This window comes from Euleptes europaea, chromosome 2, assembly GCF_029931775.1.
Source record: "Euleptes europaea isolate rEulEur1 chromosome 2, rEulEur1.hap1, whole genome shotgun sequence".
In the NCBI taxonomy this organism is placed as follows: Eukaryota; Metazoa; Chordata; class Lepidosauria; order Squamata; family Sphaerodactylidae; genus Euleptes; species Euleptes europaea.
The window spans coordinates 62,561,573-62,587,514 of record NC_079313.1 but is presented as its reverse complement, the minus strand read 5'-3'; positions in this window follow the sequence as shown (position 1 = coordinate 62,587,514).

Here is a 25,942-nt window from a genome sequence, read left to right as displayed (position 1 = left end):
GAATTTTTCTAGAGACAGAATATTGCCAAATGGTCTATTTTAAAGCAACTCAGCCTTGAGTAAAGGCATCTGGATCTCATGCAACTGAATAGCAACTGTACCATTAGGAATAAATTAGCTGAAAGGGAAAAAATGGGTGGAATGTCCTACATCCAACTTGAAGCTGCTTACTTTTTTTTTTTTTTACCAGCATCCCTGATGAATGTTTGGAAATGTTTAATGGGCATTTGCAATTGTTTAACAGGACGCTCACAAAATATGCTTGTGAATGTATAATACACACCTGGGTGCCTGTCTCTGCTAGCTACTTTTCTCCTTTTCCAAGACTTTTGACCAGTTGCTTTCTCTTGAGGGAAGAGGTCATTGGAACTCAGAGATGGAGAACTTCAAAAGTAATGGACTGAATTTAAAGTTGATAGAAAGTATTATACAGAATTAATACATGTGTGTTTGTATGCAAGACATTATCTACTGTTAATGGAGTTGGAGTATGGCCAAAATGCTAAGTTATTAGATTTAGGCTAAGAATCCTCAACTGACTAATGATCCTCAACTGACTAATTTTTTTAAATTAAATATGCCAAGGGGTTTTAGGTGTTTTTCCCCCCAAAGTTTCTAAGCTACCTTCCTGTTAAAAGGCATTTGAGGCTAAGAACCATAAATGAAAAATAAAAAGATAACATTACTGAGATACTAACGAAATAGGGAGAAAACTGCAGAACAAATGAAAATTCAGCAAGCATTGACAAAAGCAGAAAACCCATTAAAATCACAGTTTAAAACATCTGCCAGCACTGATAAAAGCAGCAGACAATGTTAAAATCATTCAGTCCGATAAAGAACTGTACCTGGAACCTAAGCGCTCATAAACTAGTTGACATTTGAATAACCCTGGAAGTGAATTCCATAAGTGGAGCATTACCACCACCTTCCCAATCTCCATTAGCCTCATCTCTCATTAGCCAAAGAGGCTGCCAGAGCCTAAGGGCAGCCCCAATCCGAACATAAGAATTTAAGAAAGGCCATGCTGGATCAGACCAAGGTCCATCAAGTCCAGCAGCCTGTTCACACAGTGGCCAACCAGGTGCCTCTAGGAAGCCCACAAATAAGACAACTGCAGAAGCACCATAATAGCTCCAAGCCACACTTTAAGATACTTAAGGAAAAGTTCATCCTCATTCAGAAACACCTTTCCGAACTGAAAGACCAAATATAAAGAACTGATGATATATATACAGTGAAATCCTATGCAGAGTTGAAGTCAATATCCTTAGACTGAAGTAATTTTACATAGCACCACAATGATGATCTATTCTAGCATCTCTTGCTGTTCTAAAGATTATATGCATATATACATTTGAGGCACAATCTGGAATGCTGAGAATGTCAGCCTTCTTCAGAGAAAAAAACATGCAGGTGATGACCTCCAAAGGCTCAGAAGTTGGAGATCTCCAGCCACCTGGAGAGAATGGTGGTTTGTTTTTTAAATATATTCTGTAGTTCCTTTTTATTCCTTGGGTACTTAAATCCCTCCATTCCTGCTGCTTTCATCTTTATTATGACTAGCACTACTTAGGCCCATTAGAAAATCACAAAGAGGAATGACAGGGAAGATAAAGAATTCTTTAATGGCATGAAATCACCAACAAATGACTGCTGCTCAGCTTGCCCTGAACTTCAGCAGTGTCAAACTAGGGCACAATTGCTCTCAAGAGTTGATGGATGAGTTTATAGACTAGGCAAGCAGGAATTTATTCATCCACCTGAGAATCTGAGTGGTACTATAGCAGGAAGAGGGATATTTTTACTTCCATCTTCTTGTGCTATCTGACGGGGGATTAGGACAAGAAGATGCACACCATGGCCCACCTAGCAATCCTGCTCTCTCACACACCCTCTTTCAATACCTGAAAAAACTCATTTGTGCTCATGCACTGATTTCTTCCATTATCTCACTAGTGAAGAACCCCTTTCTATGTATTGCAGACATACTTTTTAAGAGTATATATATTTGTTTGTTCTGTATTTTGTGTGTGTATATTTGAGGACTAGAAGATTTTCAAATAATGTTGCCACTATGGTAACTTCGTTCTCATCCTTACTTTCTTCTAAAATTTATACCAAGACTCAATGGGATTGTCTACAATGGGCCTACAGACTGCATGGTGCATAATGCTGTTTGTATGCTTTGCTTCAGGTCAGGCAACACATTACCCCAAACTAATTCCATGGGTTGACACCCACAGTAAAATGTTCAGGTTGGGAAGATGGGTTGTTTCTGGAATCTTCTGGTATAAATCCATGAGAGGTTTTTAAAAAAATGTTAATTTGCAATTTTTTAAAAAACAAACAAACAATTCTTGTAAAAGATGCTCTGGAACTCTTTCTTGTAAATGACCTGTGTCGATCACTCATCCAGCATGTGTCCCTGACATATAAAGAAACTGAAAAGAAAAAGCTCATCTGGTGTATTTCATACCTGACTTAGCAACCTGAGCAGCGATTCATATGCTGTCTCCAGCAGGTCATAAGATTTTGTGGAGAAATGATCTCATTCCTGACACTAAAAGTAAAAAAGAAAGAAGTAATGAAGGCTACAGGAAGGAGGTCTATGTTTTCTGTTCTCCGAGTCTGGATGGTCAGTGGCATGGTGAACAGTATGGAATGTGAGAGCACAAACAGATGTGAGGAAGATCATGGATTTCCCTCAGTCTGTGAAAGATCAATGTTATGTACACAGAGGCACGATTCAGATCAGGGCTGTGTGGGAAGGGGAGAAGAGATTTAACAGTTGGAGCACATGTGTGTCCATACTTGCTGTTAACATCAAATGTAAGATCTTGTTTAGAGCAAAATACTTTGGGGGGGGGGAATCACAAAAGGGGGCATATGCTGTTGATTGTGTGTGAGCTGCAGCTATTCCACATCGCCTGTACAAACAAAGGTTCTATTAAACATTGTTAAGTTTTTTAAAAGATCGGAGTTCTGGCCAGCACAAGACAGGCAATTGGAGAATAATGAAAAACATTGTCTCACAGGAGCATAGTTTTCAGGACCAAACGCATGCATGCTTTGAAGGCACCAGATGCATCCTTAAGACGAGATCTTATCCAGAGTCATAGATTTACAGAGATGGTTACAGGTTTCTTTAAAAAAAAATTTTTTTTTCTTATTTTTCAAACTTATTCACATTCAATTGTATCTTTCCAATCACAGTATATAATATGAACAATTTCTATCTTATCACTTAACAAATTTTTTATAATTAACTTCCCCTCTCCCCTCCTCTATCGATTTAATATCTTTATTTCTCTCTTTGTGATTAAAGTCTAATTCATTATAATGACCCACATTTATCATTATCTTAAAATCTAATCTTTAACTTTGGTATCTTAGTTACTTCATACAATTTGAATTAGATCAAAGCATATCCCTTAATATTTTCCAATAACATTAGTTGAAAGGTTGATTTATCTTTAGTAAAGCCGGTCTTCATGTCTTGTAAATATACTGATTGTATCTGATGATATTGAAACCAAGTCATATATTCCTTCAGTTCTCCATGTTCCTTTAGGGCACATTTATTATCTTCCCATACCAAAAGGTCTTGATACGTAGCAAATTGAGATGGTCTCAATGGTCGCAATGTTAACATCTCTTGTGCAGAGATCCATAAAGGTGTTCTAGGTTCTAAAAGATGTTTATATTTTAACCAAGTTTTTATTAATGAAGATTTTACAATATGATGTTGAAAAGCTTTGAGGTTTTTTAGTTTGTCATACCATAAATAACCATGCCACCCATATCTGTTATCAAAACCTTCTAAGTCCAGTAGCCGGTTGTTCTTTAGTTGTATCCAGTCTTTTAGCCATACTAAGGCTGATGCTTCCGCATATAGTCTAAAATTTGGAAGGGCAAATCCCCCTCTTTCTTTAGCATCAACCAAATATTTGTAGGCAATTCTAGGTTTTTTCCCTTGCCATATAAAATTCAACAAATCCTCCCTCCACACATCAAAATATTTTGTTTGCTCCACTATTGGTAAATTCTGAAATAAAAATAGTAGCCTTGGTAAAATGTTCATTTGTATTACTGAAATACGACCCAGAAGTGAAATATTTTTATTAGACCATGATATCATATCTTTTTTAACTAATTCCCATAATTTCACATAGTTATTCACCATTAAGTATTTTTATTTGTAACCCAAACACCTAGGTACTTTACTTTGTTAGTTTTCTTCCATCTAGTAATGTCCATAAAAACTTTTTGTTCTTCTTTTGAAAGATTTTTAAGTAAAGTCTGAGTCTTATCTTGGTTTATCCTAAATCCTGAGACTTCTCCATATTGCTTCAATAAATCTATGGTTACAAATTTCTGCCCAAGTAGATAGAACACAGTGGCACTAATATGGGACTGTCCACTTTGGTTCTCTTGTGCAGGAGCACAGTAGGAAAAACTAAGCTTTAGGACCAGGATTTGTAACCTATGACTCCAGAACCAAATATGGCTCAGTATGGAACCAAATAAGATACATTGGAGGGATAAGTGAGATGCTAGAATACCCATTAGAGCCAGCATGGTATAGTAATTAAGAACAGCGTACTCTAATCTGAAGAACCGGGTTCGATTCCCCACTCCTACACATGAAGCCTGCTGGGTGACCTTGGGCCACCCACAGTTCTCTCTCAGCCCACACGGAGGCAATAGAAAACCACCTCTGAACATCTCTTGCCTTGAAAACCCTACAGAGTCGCCATAAGTCAGCTGTGACTTGACAGCATTTCCCACCACCATAGAATACCTATTATGTGCAGAAAGGGTAATGACAGAGGTGAACAGCTACCAGCAATCCAAGTGCAAACAACATGCAGATTTATGCCAGTGCACTAAAACCTTCATGCAAGGGGTACCCATGTATATTTACTACTTATTATAAGACCTCATGCATGCCACTGGCTAATAAAAGATTCACAACAGCCAGTGTTTGGGCTTGAGACATTTTATGGGTCCTTAATGAGCCTGTCAATTACCAGTAATGTTAAGCAGTATATTTTCAGTTACGAAGACAGGCTTTCTGACATTGACTCTTACTCAGAATTGTTATGTAGATTATATGTTTTTACATGGTTGTGAAATGTTGCTGACTCCAATTTCAGCATGCATTTAGCACATGCAAGCTTCTAAAACCAGGAGCACTTCTGGCTTCTGAAATCAGATAAGGCATTCCTTCTGACTGCAGTCAAAACCTGACCAAGAGACATGCAGCAGCCGGCTGAAATCTTATATCTATGTGGTGGTTGCCTATGGCCTCTTGGAATTGCAATTACGGTAAGCCACCCCTCTTGGCTTTTTGAAATAAAAATGAAGCAACGGTGCTGCAGGGCTTAGCCACAAAGTGGGAGGCTACATTTGACCACTTCCCCAAGAGGTTTAGTTACCATACAGCACACCTTTCAATGACTGGTGAAGGACTCCTGAAGTAAGTCATCTGCATCTAGCTAAAGTAAAACCTGGGAAACAAAAAGTATAGTGGAATTTGTGCCATTTAAACACACTTTTACAAGCCGTCAGGAATGCATATGATCTTAGGCTGCTTCCATACAGAGTTTTTCTGTCTTTCATTGTTTCCAAACTGGAGCACTTTTTTTTTTGAGCATCCACATTATGTTGTGCTCTGATCCTCCTCTTTCCCAGGTTTTCCACATCCTCCAGTAAGCTCTTTCCCAAACCTGCTCTAGTCTGATCTTTTAGGAAAGAATGCAGCGCAACTGCGTTATCATAGCAACTGGATGGGAAGGTGCCCATTTTCAAAGGTCCCACCCCATTGGTGCTATTTTCCTGCTGTTAGGCCATTTTCACAGGGCTGTTTCCCTCGCGGTCACCCCGCCGACTGCTCCGGTGCTTCGTTTTGATTATGCATGCCTTTCCCGACTGTCAGAGGCCGCTTCACTCCCCTCACTCGTTTCCACGCATTTTGCCCATGTTTTCCGGATGCTGTTTTAACAAGAGCCTGGAAAACGTGGGCAAAACACGCAGAAATGTGCAGGGAGAGCGAGGCAACCTCTGATGGTCGGGAAAGGCACGCATAATCAAAATGAAGCACCGTAGCAGTCGGTGGGGGTGACTGCGGGGAAACAGCCCTGTATAAATGGCCTTAGACTTTCGTGGCTGCCATTTACCCTGCTGCACCACTAGAGGTCTTTTTGAGAGATTTTTTTAAAGTGGTAATTGCTCTGGTGCTATGGCTATAGTGGTCTAGCAATTACCAGTTTGTTTGTTTTTAAAAGCCCTCTGGTGGTTCAGCAAGCAAAATGGTGACTGTGAGGGGCGGATGGCAGGAAAGTGTGCAGAAAACTCCCATCTGTGCCAATGCTAAGGTTGCCATGTCCCTCTTTGCCACCGGCGGGAGGTTTTTGGGGTGCAGCCTGAGGAGGGTGGGGTTTGGGAAGGGGAGGGACTTCAATGCCATAGAATCCAATTGGCAAAGCGGCCATTTTCTCCAGGTGAACTGATCTCTGTCACCTGGAGATCAGTTGTAATAGCAGGAGATCTCCTGCCACCACCTGGAGGTTGGCAACCCTAGCCAATGTGCATGCCTCCGCAATGAAAGCAGCACGGGGAATCCTCTCCATACAGAAGCAGCAATCTGTGGCTCAAAACGGAAGTGATGGCCCTTCTAGCTGAAGAAATGTGGTGTTTAAACAACCACAATCCTTTAATTATTGGTTAGATATTTAAAACATCTGGATAGTGAATTTCCTAGAGAAATGTAAGAGACTCAAAAAGCCAAGAATTATTATTTATGCACCGTAAGACACATACTGATGGGTCACTTCATGGCCACAAGCTTTTCCTTAGCATTTCATTGCATGCTTACAAGTGAAGAGAGGACTCTAATCTGCACTTGGGGGCGGCGGCATTATGTGCAGGCATGGCTGACCTTACACAGGGCTGAGGGATAAGAGAGCACTGTTGGCATGCAGGATAGAAAGGGAGTGTCTGAAATTGAGAGGGATATTTTTAGATGCGGAAAAAGCGTTTGATAATGTTAACTGGAAATTTATGGAAAAAATATTAGAAGTTATGGGATTTGGCTTAAATTTTAAGACAGCTATAAAAAGTATTTATACTTATCAATCGGCTAATTTATTGATAAACGGTAAATTGTCATCACGATTTGAAATTCAAAGGGGAAAGAGACAAGGATGTCCGCTGTCCCCTTTGTTGTTTATTTTAGTATTAGAAGTTCTATTAAAAAAGATTAGAAAATCTACTGAATTAACTGGATTTTGAATTGGGAGAAATCATTACAAAATTAAAGCATATGCAGACGATCTTGTATGTTTTTTGAAGACCCTATTGAACAAATAGATAATTGGAATAGAATTTTGGAGGTTTATGGAAAACTTGCAGGTTTTAAAATAAACAAAAATAAAAATAAACTATTGGTTAAAAATATGACTTTATCAAATCAACAATTATTAATAAAAAAGACAGGATTTAATATTGAACATAAAGTAAAATATCTAGGTATATGGATATCACCAAATAATCTTAATTTGTTTCAGAATAACTATATTAAACAATGGCAACAGATATTATTAGATATTACCAATTGGGAAAAAATTCCATTGTCACTATGGGGTAGAATAGCAGTTATTAAAATGATGGTACTGCCAAAGATGCTTTTTTTTGTTTCAAAATCTACCGATTTAAAAAGGAACACAGATATTTACAAAATGGAAAAAAGATATGTTAAAATTTTTATGGGGTAAGGATAGCGTATAATAATTTAGCGTATAATAATTTAATTGAATTAAAAGAAACAGGAGGCCTTGGATTACCAGACTTGAAAATGTACTATCAAGCAGCTTGTTTCACCTGAATAAAAAATTGGATTCTGTTAGAGAATTCTAATATATTAGAATTAGAGGGATTTAATTTACGTTTCGGGTGGCATGCATATTTATGGTATGAAAAAGAGAAAGTAAATAAAGAATTTAATTTTCATGTTATTAGAAGGGGTTTACTCCAAATTTGAAAGAAATATAAAGGATTTTTGGAATGCAAAACCCCGGGATGGATTAATCCTATAGAAGCTTTTATGAAGAGAGGGGTACAATTAAATTTGGATACTGATGTTTATAGAGAGATTATAGAGTGGAAGGAAGGGGTTTGGTCATTAAAGACTACAGAAGAACTTAAAATTAAAGACTGGTTTATGTATTATAAATTAAAGGATATATTCAATCAAGATAAATTGAGGGGATTTAACCAAAATAAATCTAAATTTGAAATTATATTAAATAAGGGAAATAAAGGATTGATAGGAAGAATTTACAAGTTATTAATAGAAGTGAACTTAGAACAAGAAAGAATAAAACCAGTTATGGTAAAATGGATGAAGGGGTTAGGGTATAATATAGATCTGGAAATTTGGGAAAACCTGTGGAAAAGGGAATATAAATTTACAATCACCAATGAAATAAGAGAAAATTTATATAAGATGTTTAATAGATGGTATATAACCCCGATACTGTTAAGTAAAATGAAGAAGGATGGTATGGATTTATATTGGAAATGTGGAACAGAAAAAGGTACATTTATGCATGAATGGTGGTACTGTAAGAAAATTAGGAGATTAATAATAAAGGAAACTAATAATTTGATTAGTACAAAAATAAAAAAAGATCCTGCATTTTGTTTATTGGGAATTCCTAAGAAGAATATGGATAAATATGATAGAGTTATATGTCAATATAGTTTTGCAGCAGCAAGAATAATAATAGCAAAAAATTGGAAACAAGTAAATAAACCTTCAATTAAGGACTGGAGAGAGAAACTGTGGTTGTATATGCGGATCGCCAAACTTACAGAGTCTTTACATGGTAAAGATATGGAAGAGTTCCAAAAAAACTTGGTTAAAGGCCATCACATTTTGGGATGAACTGGCAAAAATGAATTTTACAAGTATAGTTAATGAATTATAGACAAATGATACTGTAGTTTATATAATGATAGTTTAAGATAATTTTAAATACTGGCAGAATACTTCTCCGGAAGTCTAGTGGTGGTGGGATATACACTTAAGGTGGGTGGTGGGTATGAGCACTGTTTACTTTATATTATTATAGAAGATGAAAAACTGTAATAAGTGCTTTTTTGTATTTTTGTATTTTTGTTTTATTTTTTGGTTATTTGTTTATGTGATTTATAATTTGTTATGTTTTTATTTTATTTTTTATGAAAATTAATAAAAATTATTTAAAAAATGAAATTGAGAGGGAAGGGAAACAGGAGAGCTGAATGCCAGGTGCCTGAGGGGGGCTGGGTGCGTGGAGGAAGAGGGACAGAACAGGGCAGGGGCAACACGCAAGAGCATCAGGACAAGGACGGGGGAGAAGGAGGTGGCTGCAGGAGTCAAAGAGAAGGAGGGAAGAAAAAGGAGTTTTCATGGGCAAGGAGATCCAGAGAGGCAAAGAAGCTGGGAAGGAAGCAAGTTTACGGGCAAGGGAGCCAAGAAGGTCTGTGGGGAGGACTGCGTTTCTCCTATTATTAGAAAGAGTCAGCCCAGATATTTGCTGTTTACATGTAAGAGCAAAACACCGCCAATGTGCAAGGTTAAAGACTTTCATTTCCCATTGACAAAGTCCCTTCTGTATATTAGTCACATTTGCCTTCACTCATACAGAAACCTAAGTCAAAAGAGAAAAATACAATGCTTGCATTTTCGTGTTCTTTTAAACCATAGTTTACAATGTGTGATTTTGGTTTCTGGTAATTACCCACTAGATTATGCAGTCTAAAATCCGAATATACCTCTTGCTGAGCTTCCGTGAGTCACAGCTCACTTCTTTAGATACTTCTTCACATCATTCTTCAGAAGAATGTGAATGATGCTTATAATAAACAAGATGTTTGTTGGAAAACACATTAATGGTGAGGCAGCTCAGGGAGGGTGGGCATCAAGTCTCAGCCAATTTACGACAACCTTTCACGAGGCTTTCAAGGCAAAAGACATTCAGAGGCACTTTGACGTTGCCTGCCTCTGAGTAGCAATTCTGGATGTTCTCGGCCATCTCCCATCCAAGTACTAACCAGGGCCAGCCCTGCTTAGCAGCCAAGGTTGGGTGAGATTGGTAGGGTTGCCAACCTCTAGGTACTAGCTGGAGATCTCCTGCTATTACAACTGATCTCCAGCCGATAGAGATCAGTTCATCTGGAGAAAATGGCTGCTTTGGCAGTTGGATTCTATGGCACTGAAGTCCCTCCTCTCCCCAAACCCCGCCCTCCTCAGGCTCCACCCCAAAAACCTCCCGCCAGTGATGAAGAGGGACCTGGCAACCATCGAGATTGGGCTGGTCTGCGTCACCCAGTTTGGCAACTTACCCATACAGTTAACTATCCCCACTATCATAAATGGAATTCAACCATACATGAAAAGTAGCTGAAGGCACTCTGCAGGCTGGCTGGATAAAATTTCGGTTAGTATTTTCAGAACAGAACCCAGGGAGGCTTTATTGGTGAAGGTCAAAGGGGACCCATTTTGGATTTGGCTGGCTCCCCAGATCAGTATTTTCACCAAAGACTGAGTCACCTAAACCTGCAAAACCTTTAAAAGACTGAAAGGGCAGTTATTCTGAACAGAAAATTATCTGGTGGCATACAACATTATTTATTTACTTAGCCCTTTGATCACTCAGGCACAGCAAAGGAAAGAATACAATTCCTTCCTCTCACAAATTAAAGCCTCTATTAGAGGTGCCAGATCCTTACCTAGAGAAGCTGGTATCTTAAAATGAAGACCCGTTCCTCCGCCAATATCCTAGCCCAGCTCATAGGCCTGCACTGGTTAACTGTAGGTATAGAACAAGCATGGTGAGAGAACTAATAGCTGAATAGAACACGAAGCACAGTTCGGTTTACCAAATGCCTGGAGAAAAATGTGTCCTGTCCTTATACAAAAGGCACAATGGGATATTAACTTACCTCCGTGCCATTAACAATTTCACCTGCCCATCTCCATACATTAAGCCTCTATTGAACAGACACGGGTTTTTTTTTTTCCTCCAGGCCTTTTGGAAGCCCGAGGCACAGTGATTCCAAGTTGTTTAGATGTCAAGCATTTTAAAGTGGATTTTTGGAGGTATTGGCGTTTCCTTCAGGAGCGGATCAGGCAACTGTCCAAACAGTGGGGAGGGGAGTCCTAGTTGCTTATCTGAAGTAAAAGATGATGTGATCCTCAGAGTGACTTTCTCCCATTTCTCGCGGGTTCTGTTATGGTTCAGCACTGATGCGATCAGAAAAAAAATCTTGTTGATTAAAGGCAAGAGTACTAAAAACAGTAGAAGCCCTAGGATTGCAGCTAAGGGTGTCTGCACACTGGGAGGAACTCCATTTTTCACTATATCTCACAATTTTGGTTTTTGTTTTGTTTTTAATTTAGAGATTTATGTCAATATTCAATGGGGTTGCCAACAGGCCAGAGAAGAATGTCTAGTCCCTTTAATAGAGAGCAGCTGTAGCTTTCATGCCATAGAGGTAAACAACACCAACCACTAAACAACAACCTATTAATTGGTTCTTGTAGGTGAACAACCTATTAACTTTCTATTAAAGGGACAGGACTTTTTTCCCCCTGCAGACAGTAAGCAATCCTCAAGTATTGGTTCTTGTAGGTTATTCGGGCTGTGTAACCGTGGTCTTGGAATTTTCTTTCCTGACGTTTCGCCAGCAACTGTGGCAGGCATCTTCAGAGTAGTAACACTGAAGAGACACTGTCCTTCAGTGTTACTACTCTGAAGATGCCTGCCACAGTTGCTGGCGAAACGTCAGGAAAGAAAATTCCAAGACCACGGTTACACAGCCCGAATAACCTACAAGAACCAATGAACTCTGACCGTGAAAGCCTTCGACAATATTTTGAAATCCTCAAGTAATTTGAATCTGGGAGTTGAGATGCCTCAGTACTTTACAACTGTTTTTAATAGCTACCTGGAAGAATTTTCTTCTTTTCTCAGTGCTTATCTGTTCATTTTCAAGACTTTCAGGGTACCTTGAGATGTTCTTTAGATGGAATGCATTCTTAACAGCTTGCCTGTTTTCATGCACAAGAATAGGTAAGTCCTGTATTTTCAAATACCAGTCCTGCTCTGTTCAGGTGCCCCCCCTTATCTGGAAGGGAGGGGGCGTGCATACAAATATGACAGTTTACAAATATGTGGGGTTTACAAATGCAGGCATCCTGTCTTGTTCCCCAATGGCATCCTCCCAGCCTGCTGGGAGAAGACAATGAAGCCAGCATTTCTTAAGGCAAACTAGGAGTTGAGTGAATCTGTGAGCTGAATGCTGGTTTCACAAACAAACCATAGATAAAATGAACCATGGTTTCAAATGATGCCTGAGCTGAGCCAGGGTGTTCCCTGGCCCTTCCACCTGAGATAGTTTACCTGTGAAATGCTATGGACTGAGCCTTGGCCGTGGTAGAGTTTGAACTTTGGTTCCAGTGGTGCAGTTAAGTAACTTTGGATTCTGGCCTTAATAGTATAATGGAAGACCCTTTTAGATAGCAATGTTTCTTTCAAATGCAAAGCTACAGTCTGCTTTAGCCTTCCCCTGCCCCATGAGTTTCTGGCCCCGATGGCTCCACAGCTTGGCCCTTTTTCACAGAAAGCAGATGCTTTGCGGCTGAACTACGGGCCCCTTCCTTGTTGATAGTCTTGTGAGTGCTGCTAGGGTTGCCAACCTCCAGGTACTAGCTGGAGATGTCCGGCTATTACAACTGATCTCCAGCCATAGCGATCAGTTCCCCTGGAGAAAATGGCCACTTTGGCAAATGGACTCTATGGCATTGAAGTCCCTACCCTTCCCAAACCCTGCCCTCCTTAGGCTCTGCCCCAAAAACCTCCCGCCAGTGGCAAAGAGGGACCTGGCAACCCTAAGTGCTCCCCAAGTGCTCCCCAGTCTTAGCACCTTTCGGAGCTAGGGTTTCCAGCCTCCAGGTGGTGGCTGAAGATCTCTTGCTATTACAACTAATCTCCAGGTGACAGAGATCAGTTCACCTGGACAAAATGGCCGCTTTGGAAGGTGGACTTTATGGTATTATACCCCATTGAAGTCTGTCACCTCCCCAAACCCAACCCTCCTTAGGCTCCACCCCCAAAATCTCCAGGTATTTTCCTACCTGGAGCTGGCAACCCCTCCCTGGAGCCCAGCAAGCAACTCTTGGCCACAGTAACCTTAAAGAGAGAGAGAGAGAGAGAGAGAGAGAGAGAGAGAGAGAGAGAGAGAGAGAGAGAGAGAGAGAGCTGTTGTTGTTTTAATATCCTTTAGTCTTTGAATTGCTCATTTACAAAAATAACTTTTTAAATTTTAGGTGTAAATTTTGGAAGAGTGGAGATCTGTAATGAGTTAAGTGCTTTCCTTTTTATACTTATTTTTTTAAAGAGATGAATATTATTTTCTATTAAGCTAAATTCAGTTGATCTGGCTCAAGGATTGCACAAGAACTACGGATCTCCCCCCAGGTTCCCCTCTTGCAAGGAAGTGTATTCCCTGGACCCTGGGACCCACGTGGGGAGGGGAGTGGCCTGAAGTAAGGGGGGGGGCTAAGATTCAAAATCATCCTTCCTTCCTGTTCCATCAGGGGAGCTCTGGTCATACAAGAGGCAGGAAGAAGCAATTTTGCCAGCTTCCTCCTCTCCACTAGCGCCTCTAAACCCATGCAACTATTAGTTCACATGGGCCCTACAGCCCTGGGAATAAACTTTCTGGGAAATGACTGCTGGGGAAAGAACCATGACTCTTAGTGTCTTCCACAGACAGATCACTGCATCCAGTCCAATCAGCATTATTAAGATCTCAGAAGCTATGTAGGGTTTGCCTTGGTTAGTACTTGGATAGGAGACCACCAAGGAATACCAGGGTTGCTACGCAAAGGCAGGCAATGGCAAACCACCTCTAAATGTCTCATGCCTTGCAAATCCTATGAGGGGTCACCTAAGTCAAGCCCAACTTGATGGCACTTTCCGCCACCAACTTGTACGTGCAAATAGCTTACCTCATATATGCAGCACATGCTATGTGATGAAACTTTCCAGCTATGCTGCCCCTATTCCACCCACCTGTGCAGCACATGAAGGACAGACTTCACATATGTTCAGAACCTGACTCGGTCAAGTGAAGCAGTCTCCCCTTAAATTCTTCCTTCTTCAGACCTGCACACGTCCAATGTGGCAAATTATGTGATGAGGGAGCACATTTACTCCCTTTGGAGGTATTTTGTTGTTTTTTCTATCTCTGTCTTTGGTATGCCAATAAAGGTTAATGAAATGAAAATGTGATGAGGGAGCACATTTACAGCAAAGCACAGAGGTGCTTCCCTGCATCTTGGCTCAAATATACCAGTGTGGTGTAGTGGTTAAGAGTGGTGGTTTGGAGCAGTGGACTCTAATCTGGAGAACCGGGTTTGATTCCCCACTCCTCCACATGAGTGGCGGACACTAATCTGGTGAATTGCGTTGGTTTCCCCACTCTTACACATGAAGCCAGCTGGATGACCTTGGGCTAGTCACAATCTCTCAGACTCACCTACCTCACAGGATGTGTTGTGGGATGGGAAGGTGATTGTGAGCCAGTTTGATTCTTCCTTAAGTGTTAGAGAAAGTTGGCACATAAAAACCAACTCTTCTTCTTATAATAGTTAAAAGTATGGCTGTGGTAAAACAGAAGGCACATGAGTGGGACAGAGAAGGAAGAAATGGGCAATTATGGATTTTAGGAAGAGTAGACAAGAGTAGAGTTACTAACTGGTTTTAAAAGCCAGCCTGGTCTGCCCCTGTGCTTCTAAAATAATTTGATCCATAGACTTTGGCAGATTGAACCCTTTTTTCAGCAGGTTGAGCCCTTTTCTGGCATGCAGTTAAGCACTGACACCAGTTATTTGGTGTGGATCAAATGGCTATTTGAGGTACAGCCACAGGACACAGTTTCAAAGCTGACAGCCCTAACACAAAAGTACAGGAGAGGAAGAGAATTTGTGGGGAACATGGAATGCCTGAGACAACAGGAAATACAAGTGTTTTGTAGGGCACTTCAGTTCACAGTATGTGGAGGCCCTTTGTGTTTGACATCGTTATTCATCATTAAAAAAGATAAATGTGGTATTCAAAACTGATTTGTTCTACAAGGAAATCTTACAGAATAAATAACATTAATTCCTCCCCCCACCACCATGTAGCGGAAGGATGAATGCTAGTGCCACAGATGTGTCGCGTGGATCAAATGTGACTCTCTCCTGCTTGATAAACAGAAGCTTCTCGGAACATGATGACACTCATAAAATAGACATTTTTCAAAATGGATCGAAAGTACACAGCAGTTATGGCTATGCAGTCAATGCTCACATTTTAATGTATACCTTTGGGAGACAGACCTTTGAATGTACCTCTTCAGTACGACTAGCAGGCTGGATCATATGTGGAATTTTCATCTATGTTGGAAGTAAGAAGACATCTCCATGTTTGTGAGCATCGTGCTTATGTTAACAGGCTGGACATGGGTTCGGAAGCATGCAGCAGAGGCAAGGGGATGTCTATGATGCTGCTGTCTGGTGTGGGAGGGGAGTCATTGTATTTGACCAAACTGTGCCATATTGGCCTTGCCTGCATCTTTTGGATGAAAGAGGCGCATGTACCATTCCCACCAGATCAAGTATAGAAGAATGGGATGGCAGTCACTGTTATTGCTTCCCTGGATTTTTGCAGCACTCCCATTCATTTTAGTGAGTTTGGGCTAGCTACATTTCTAGGTGGTGCCAAGGGCACAACCCAGTTTGTCAACCACTTTGACGTCCCTTTGCCAATGGAAGAGATTTAGAGAGCAATCCTAAACAGGTCCAGTCAGAATGCTACTTAGGCTATTAAATGGAACTTACTCCCAGGAAAGTATTCTTAAGATTGCACTGTTAAGCACATGCTGAACTCTCTTATTAAAGTCAATGAAGCACAACAGGACTTCCCTTTGGCTGACCACAGCACTGGGCTTGGCTCCCATACCTTCTTTCTTCTCGTGCTCCTCTTCATCCATTATGGAGGTGGTTGTCCACTGTAGAACATATGTTCCTTGGGCACCAGGCGCTTCTGTTCATAGAAGACTAATGTTTTTCAAGGAGCCAAAATGTGGCTAGCTTGAGAGGAGTGAGCTCCACAGTGGAGAATCACCTCTGCAACAAATTATGAGGTATGCAAGCAGAAAAAAAATAGGATTCAAGCCCTAGTCTCTAACACTTCTGAGCTCCCCTTTGTGTAGGAATTTACATCTTCTGCTTATAGACTCACTTCAGACATAACATGGAACTATGGCTTATTTTAACTATGGTTAGTTTCTGAAACCAGGATTCAGCTGGTAGGCAACTGCTCAAATCCTGCTTTGCCTTGACAAATCATTGCTGCTCTCCTAAGACTAACTTCGGTTTCAAGTCCTGCTTTGATGGTCTATAACTAACCATTGTTAATGGAGTGGTCTGCGCTGGGATGACGACACAACCCTAGTAGGATTAATTAAAGCATGGTTTCATATGATGTCTGAGTCCCATATAAAGAAAATTATTGTGAAGGACTACTTGAAGGACTACTGTTGTGAAGGCCTACTTTGTGTCTACACTTGATCTATATATCTAATTCCAAAGTGTGGCCCCTGTCTGAAGATACTTAAATCCACAGATAGGGGGGCACACTGACTCCCAACAGACTTGGGAGACCACTGGGGTCTGCAGAAAAATCAAAAAAGTTAAAAAAATAAAAGGGATTTAAATCCCCCCAAACTAAATAAAACGTTCACTGCGCATATTAGATATGGTAATGACATTATATGGTCATCACCTGTTTTCTCATAAAGGCAGCACAAACACCCGTGTCAAGCTTCCAAGGAAGGACCCTGAACAATTTCTTGCAGCAGCTGGTTAACAGAGCAATCAAATTTTGCTTTTAGTGTGCTATAATTTTTTTATCATAATAAAAAATGAAAAGCAAATATTAAAAAATCTCAGCCATTGCCACAAAAGGAGTGATTAATATGAATAGATTACTAACCTGCTCATGTCTTAGATTCTGATCAGTTTTCTCTTGTCAAGTTCCTCCAGACCAGCCAAAAAATGTGTCCTGCATTCAGTATGGGAAAAATGGAACTATTACTTGCACTTGGAAGAAAGGAAGTCATACATACTTTGATACACTTTATGAGCTACAGTAAGTAAAAATATTTGTGCCTCATAGACTAGCTGTATTCTGGGATCACTGGTCCCTGCACCTCTACTTTCCCTGTATGGAAAACACAGGAAGGCCCCAGATCCAAAGTGGAACATTAGGGTTGCCAGGTCCTTCTTTGCAACCGGTGAGAGGTTTTGGGGCGGAGCCTGAGGAGGGTGGGGTTTGGGGAGGGACTTCAATGCCATAGAACCAATTGCCAAAGCAGCCATTTTCTTCCGGTGAACTGATCTCTATCGGCTGGAGATCAGTTGTAATAGCAGATCTCCGGCTTGTACATGGAGGTTGGCAACCCTATGGAACATTTATGTGAAAAGCACGTCTCATGAAGCTTTCAGGCCTTTCTCCTTTGAGCCAAAGAAAGACGAAACCTGTTTTTCTCCCATTAAGAGGGGGAACTGCTGGGCGGCTGCAAGTGGAACATCTGTCTGGACACTCCACCTGAAGCTACCAGAGGGAGGGGGCAGAGCTAAGCTCTGCTTTCAAAATAGCTCTCTGCCATGTGCTCCCTCCTCCCCTGGTTAGCCTTTTACAGGGATTTTTTCACTTTCCCAGCTGAGCTACAATTAGGGCTGCCAGGTCCCCCCTCTCCTCTGGCGGGAGGCTTTTGGGGGTGGAGACTGGGGAGGAGAGGAACCTCACTGGGGTACAAAGCAGCCATTTTCTCCATGGGAACTGATCTCTGTAGTCTTTAGTTCCTGAAGATCCTCAGGTCTGGAGGCTGACATCCCTAGTTCCTTGGAGAACGGTTGGGATGAAAATGTTTAAGTAGAATGCATGGTTAATCTGCTCTGACCTGGATCGTCCAGGCTAGCCTGATCTCGTCAGATCTCAGAAGCTAAGCAGGGTCAGCCCTGGTTAGTATTTGGATGGGAGACCACCAAGGAAGTCCAGGGTTGTTATACGGAGGAAGGCACTGGCAAACCACCTCTGTTAGTCTCTTGCCATGAAAACTCCAAAAAGGGGTCTCCATAAGTCAGCTGCGACTTGACGGCACTTTACACACACATATATGGCTAATCTAGCCAAGTGCAGTTTCTAAAATCTAGGGTTGCCAGGTACCTCTTCGCCACCAGAAGGAGTTTTTTTGGGGAGGAGCCTGAGGGTGGGGTTTGGGGAGGGGAGGGACTTCGATGCCATAGAGTCCAATTGCCAAAGCAGCCATTTTCTCCAGGTGAACTGATCTCTATTAGCTGGAGATCAGTTGTAATAGCAGGAGATCTCCAGCTAATACCCGGAGGTTGGCAACCCTACTAAAACCTGATCTTGGATCACATCACCTGCTAAACAGAAGTGCCCATCAAATGAACGACTAATCCTACAATAATAACAAAACCCTGTTCTAGTCTAACTCAGCAACTGAGTCGGGTGAAGTAAAAGCTCCCTAATAATGTGATCATTCAGAATTTTCTTCTGGTTATGCTTCTGTATTTCAGGCTATCAAATGGAACCACTAATGAAACACAGTTTTTGAGAATTAATTCTACTTTTGGTTCAGTGGATCTTGGAGTGAAACTGGATTTTGAATCCACTTACACAGCCGTGGTCATTGCCTCAAACAAACTGGGGAATGCTGCCTCCCTACCATTTCGATTCACATTATTTGACATAGGTAAATATTGAACAAAAGTATTAATTACTTGGGTGGGGGCACTCTGGTTGAGTTGGGTATTATTGGAGGATTATAGTAGAATACTTGCATTAATCTACACATGGTGTGTTTGTCATTCTGAACCCAAGAGTTGCCCAAATGAGGAGAATCTTTGTGTAGAGGCTCAAGTGACTTCCAGCAGCCCTGAGTGTAAGGGATTTGTCTCTGATCAGTTTGTCCTATTTATCTAACATTCCAAACATTTCCAACAGAATGTTGGCTTGAATGGAATGCCCTCATCTTCCTGCCCCCCACCGATCAAAGAAGCCCAAAGCAAAATTCACTTGCTCAGTGGGTAAGGTTTTTGCTTTCTTTTCTAAGAGCAATCCTATCCCTTCCACCAGCATATCATAAGTAGATGCTTCTTCTGAAACCTGGAGGATGGTGTAGAGGGATCAGAAGGCACTTCTGATGAGAATGCTGCTCAGAATTTAAAATAAAAGTAGCGTAACATGAAACAACACGTTCCAACGGGGCTGTTGGCAAGTAGCAACCTTGTGATGGCTAGAGGAAAGTAAAAACCTGCACATGATTTTATGCTATTGTAGTTGGTCTGGCTTTTGTTATTGTAGTTCTATTTGAACCATGGTAGCTACACCTGCAACCCCTGTGGCAACTAGTTACCCTTGGTAATCACAGTATGTGAAACTCCATGAATCAGTCCTGATTCATGTACACAAGGACCGAGGGTGTGGTAGACTGCTGTCTTTTTTTAAATGTTGACAGCACATTGGCTGTATGATTGGGTGGTGCAAGGGCTTTGCCATTGGGCCCATATTACAATATGGTGTGTTAATGCTCATTCTGCTTTTGCAGTGCCATGGTCAACTGCAACAGGGTAAAATGTTCCTGAGTCACCATGTGGTGTGGTAAAAGACCACTGGCTTGGTTCCTCCCATCTCGATCAGGTACTCCCAAATGAGAACCAAAGTGGGAGGTGCTATTTCCTTTTTGAGATTTGTTACTCATCTGTTCACCCATACTATGTGGATATGAAACTTGTAGACAGTAGAAAAATGTAACAGAGAACTCTGGTATAAAACACGATAAAGAACACTTGCAAGCCCCAATCCAGGGAGACTCCCAAGCTCCAAGTGCTGACTGACCAGTCAGTCAGATGACAGGTAGGTAAATCTGTTAAAGGGTAGTAGAATGGATTCAATCCTCCCCTTAAACAAGTGTTGTTAATGCTGACCGTGCTGATCATCTTGTCAGCCTGTACATACAGGTTCTGACCCAGCAATGAGAATAGCACAGGTGCTTAAACAATTGATCTCATTATATTTATGGCTGCAATGAATCAGAGTCCCCTTTTTATGTAAATTAACATTCTGCATACTCTTGAAATTATCTTTGGTAGTAGTATGAATTCAAGCTTTTGAGTGTATTATTTGTCACCCCCACCAGTGAAGCCTCATTCCCTGCCAGATATATCTGTGAAATGTCATGGCTTTGATGCAACAAACTGCACTATTTTCTGGCAAGATCAACAAGACACTCAACTCTTCAGAATAAGATTCAGACCAATTAACAGCAATTCCTGGATTATGGTAACACCTTTTAAAAATACATATTATTTTACATCTGTGTATCATTAATGTGTTCAGATGTGACATCCCGATAATGTGTAAACATAATTTCAATTTTTCTTTCCATAGCATTCTATATAGAGGGAATTACGTACATCTGATATAGAAGTAAATCATTTGGATGCATACTTCACATTTGCTTAGCCTAGATTAGAAAATATCCCAAGAGTACATGTAGTAGTAGGTGTATATGCTATGTATTTTTAGATGTGTGGGTAATGTGCCGTCAAGTCGCAGCCAACTTATGGCGTTGCCAGCAAGGGGCTGTCAAGGCAAGTGATTAAGCAGAGGTGGTTTGCCATTGCCTTCTTCTACAGAGTCTTCCTTGGAGGTCTCCCTTCCAAGTAACCTTCTTAGATTCCGAAATCTGACGAGATCAGGCTTTATCATGCTTCCTTCCCTCCCCATATTTTTAGATACTATAAGGTAAAAAAAATCAGCAGCAATGAAAAATATGATCAGTGTATTCATCGTAAATACCTAATTCTCCAGTCCTCCCAATATGCACAAGACCCTCAGCCAGAGATCAACTTCTACATATATTTCTTTTGATAGAAACAGGCATCATAGGCCATTCCTGGGTTTCAGGCTGCTGCCACTATTTTGTGGGTTTGTAGAAAATCTGCCATTCCTTCATTCAGAACATTCCTTGTCTTAAAGTAAAGTAAAAGACTCACCAACTGACAGTGGTAGTCATACAATAGGTGAGGCATTAATAGTTTTAAGAAATGCAAAACAGTTGTTGAACAAGCTTTCAATCCAGCCTCACAGCTCTGCAATAGGAAGGAAATGTGTCCCAATATACAACATTGGTTCAAAGACATTACCTGTAGCATACATACTTGACATCCCGAATGCTGGAACTGGCACATTTCCCAGTGTATACCTGGGATATATAACACCACCTACAATATGGACATAGGCCAAGCACTCATCCCTCTCCAATGAGCAACCACAGCCGACCATTCATTGATACTAATTAATGGCACCTGCCATTTTGCTTTGATGTGTTTTTGTTTTACTTTTCACCAAAGCTTGAAAATATAACTGCTAGAAGATACAATCTACATGGCTTGAAGCCAGACACAGCGTATGAGTTCCAGGTGTCTTGCCAGTTCTTTCCCAACAAAGGCTTGTGGAGCGACTGGAGCAAGTCATTGCAAAAAGAAGCAGGTGATTAAAAAAAAGAATTCACATTAATGTCAACCAAAAGTCAATGTACCTGATACGAGGTTGGGCCCAAACTAAACTGGCAATTTCCACTGATTCCCCCTTCTCATTGCAGACCACCCTCATGTCATTCTTCAGGGCCCCATCTCCCCCAGAAGCACCATTCTGTGGCAATCATTAGGATGCAGTGGGAGACTGGAGACAAATAAGTTTTATTCTGCTGGTGGAAAATTTGGTCTGGATCCAGCCCATGTTGTAAGGGTTGAATAACCCTCAAATAAGTCATGGAAACAAACAAAAAAACTTGTGGGTTGTGCCACCTCTACATCGTTGTTGGACATGCAGAGGAACTGGTTGGACCCTGTGCGAAAAAGGATGCTGGACTAGATGGACCAGTACTATGATGAAGCAGGGCTGTTCTTATGTTCTTAATTAATTCTTTCACAGGAGTGAGACCCATCGAATAGACATCAGTAAGATTTTGGAAAGACCTGCTGTGGACAGCTCTCTACAAATTCTAAAAACTCTCATAGGAGGCTGCTCACTTTCCTTGTAACTGAACCTTAAATATGAACGGTGACAACAGTTTTCATTTCCTCTGTGAGACATGACTTCTAGCAAAGATTTATTAGCATCAAAGGCATAAATAAGACCAGAAGTCTGATTTTTTGAGGGTTTCTACCCAAGATACCAGATCGTTTTTTTAATTGCAATCATAGCACCACTGACCACTATTGAAGGTGTCAGTTTCTATATGAAACACCAACTGACGCAGAAGACAAAAAATGTGAATGCCAAGACACCCCCTCTCTCCTTATCTTTTCTATTCTAGATGGCATTTTATGGCCATGCATCTGAATGGTAACATTTCAGTTATGGCATGGAAATGGAAATGACCAATCTTTTGGGGAAGTGGAATTTATTTTTCTTCCAATATCCATCCATGACTGTCCCCCCCCCCCCCGCAAGTTCTCTGGTTCTAAATCAATGTCATAGGCCAATTATGCATGCTCACTTTACCCTTCTTTATTCCCCGTTTCAGCCAGGATCAAAGCAACCTGGGTTGGGGAAAACTGTAAGCATTGACTTGAGCGATCAGGGAATAAACTGTGTGCAAATCGGACGCATGAATACAGAAAAGCAGTCTCCCAAGTTCAAATCAAGTCCCACCCCTTTAATTGCTGGTCTGTGATTGGCTCACCTTGGGAGAGACCATTTCCTTACCCCCAGACCCAACTGCCGCATAAAAAAGCATTTTAAGAACAAAAAACAAAAAATGGAGCCATTTGAAAGAGGGGGGGGGCGAAATTCAAGCCTCGTTTTAAAAAAGCCTTTCTCCCAGAAAGAGCTCCCAGGAAGCAGGAAGCAATTGAATCCCTGCCTCTTGACACACTTCTTCTTGATTGGCTGTGAGAGAAGCCAATCTTTGCTGCTTCCCCTGTATGGCTATCAGCGAATAGAAGAGGGGTTTGGAAAGGGGGGGGGACGCTCAACGCAAGGAAAGTGTATGCTCCCTCTCTGAATTTGGTATGAGCTAGGAAAGACCTTATGACTCGGGCAAGAAGAGGAATGGGAAAAGCCGAGTTCGTTTAAGGTTGAAACGGGGTTGAGCCAAAAAGGAATGAAGTAACGTGCATTTTCAAAAACTTGATCCTGGCTGAAACAAGGAACGAAGGAGGCTAAACCAACCATGCATAACCAACCATAGTTACCTGAGAACAGAGTTGAGCACGGTTAAGTGTGCGTGGAAGCAAATGATGGCGTAAAGACAATCTGACCTTTGCCCTATTTTTTAAAAAAGATTGCTCTATCAGTGACCAAGGCACTGTGCCACAATAGCTTGGGAGAAGGGATGGGCTTTGTTCTCATTGGGGCAAGCTGATATTGTTGCCTTCACCTGTCAAAGTGGTATTCAGCCTTTTTCTGTAACTGTTCCAACTAACTGTCCAAGATGAAGGTAGGTCTAAGCAACAGGTGTGTAAACTCTCAGTCAACTTGCAAACTCAGCAAGAAAAAAAAGGAGAGACATCATTGGAGAAAGGCATGGTTTAGATCAAAGCTTCTTAAACTGTGGGTCGCTACCCCATATGGGGTCGCATAACTAAATGTGGGGTTGCAAAAAAATTGGCAACAGTAAAAGGTTTCTGAACCTTTTATCAGTAAATGTTTGATTTGTATACCTATTTTATATACCTATATATCCAGGGTCGCGTAAAAATTTCTCATGCAAAAAAGGGTCATGAGTGGAAAAAGTTTAAGAAGCCCTGGTTTAGATAAGGTACCTGCAACTGAATTTCAGCTTAGTTTGTAATCATGTTTCTTCTCCAACATGGAACAGTAATACTCTTGCTTCTTTCTTTTTCTGTCTAGACATCCCTGAAGCAACCCCACAGGCTGGTGCTACATATATTTCATGGATGACAGCTTCCACCAAGGCTGGAGAGAGTCATAAAAGGAATGAAAGTAATTATGATACTCTGCTTCTATAGCTGTTGGGTGAGGGCTAAAGGGTACCTTATGTGGTCTTTGCATCATAGGTGACAATTCTTATTTCAGCTGAGAAATGGAAAGAAATCTGGGCTAAGGACATGTTCAGCAAAGTCCAAAGGCCTACTCTTGGTTAAAGATTAAGTCACAAAAATAAAGCAACCTGTTTCAATAGCACGTTACTTTTCCCTTCATACTTCACAATACTTTCTTACATTTTATTAAATTTCATAGGTTCAAACTAGGCGTGACCGCATTCTCATGTCCACCACAGGGATGACGAGGCCACTTCAAAATGATTTTAAAATGTTGCAAAGGGCTGATCTTGATTGGGCCCACAGCACAGCAGGCTGAGGTGCTCTCCCACACACACACACGCACCTTTTTAAATGCTGAAATGTTATACACGTACATCAAAACTCTAACTGAAAGGGAAAGAAAAAACATCGACCCAGAAAAATTGGGCAACCAGGAAGGTTGACAAATAGGGTTGCCAGGTCCCTCTTTGCCACCGGCGGGAGGTTTTTGGAGCGGAGCCTGAGGAGAGCAGGGTTTGGGGAGGGGAGGAACTTCAATGCCATAGAGTCCAATTGCCAAAGCAGCCATTTTCTCCAGGTGAACTGATCTCTGTCGGCTGGAGAGCAGTTGTAACAGCAGGAGGTCTCCAGCTAGTACCTGGAGGTTGGCAACCCTACTGACAAAAGGCCTAATAATAGAATGAATACTAAGGGCTTACTTATGATAAATTATCCAAACGTTTAATACATCGCAAATAGAATTTTTTTATACTATTTGTAATGTGTTAAACTTTTGAATAATTAATCATATGTAACCCGTTAGTATTCATTCTATTATTAGGCCTTTTGTCAACCTTCCTGGTTACCTACACACTCACACATACCCTTGGCTGTTTTGGCACTTGAAAAGGCGGCGGGGGGGGGGGAGGAGCACCTTAGCCTGCTGCACTTTGGACCCAGTGAAGATAGGGCCCTTGCAGCATTTTAAATCATTTTAGAATGATGTTGGCGGTGGGCCCATGGCAGACACAAATATGTAAGAAACCAAAACGTTAAAATAATTTTAATTGCTAAAAAACCAGTAACTACTACATGAATCAATAACATAATCAGTATATATAATATCAACTTAGCTCTGCCAAAATAGTGTGGCCATTTTTGCATGGTAATTAGCAGGACTTTCCAGGCTGAATTGCCCCACATATTTTTTTGAATTTTTCACACTGAACCATCATTCCAGAAGTGACTATGAAGCCGGCGTGTACCTGCTTCGCATTACAAAAGAGCCCATTTAACGCGACCTTTGGTGTTTGCCGCGAAGAATCCCCCTGAAGGAACCATGCAAAATAACAGTGGCGGGTTAGCTATGCACATGCTAATGTCTATGCAAACAGGAACAAAGGAGCAGGCGACTGGGGGTGGAATAGGCATTTTTAGTCGCATTTTTTAAAAAGAGCTTTGAGCAAGCATCAAAATTGACCATGCATAAATGGCCTATGAAACATAAAAAATGCCTTAATATTCTAACACCATTCTATATTGTAAAGGTGATCCACTGTCTCCTAAAGAAGCACTGAAACATAAAAACCTTTTGAAGTAAAGTACAGTATTTGTGCCTCAGGCATATATACTTAACACATAATTCTGTGCAATGACTCCTAGGACATATCTACAGTATCAAGTTTAGATCCATTTTATTCTCATGATAAAGAATCTTGGGGATTGTGCTTGACAAGGGTGCTGATAATGCTGTCCATTTCT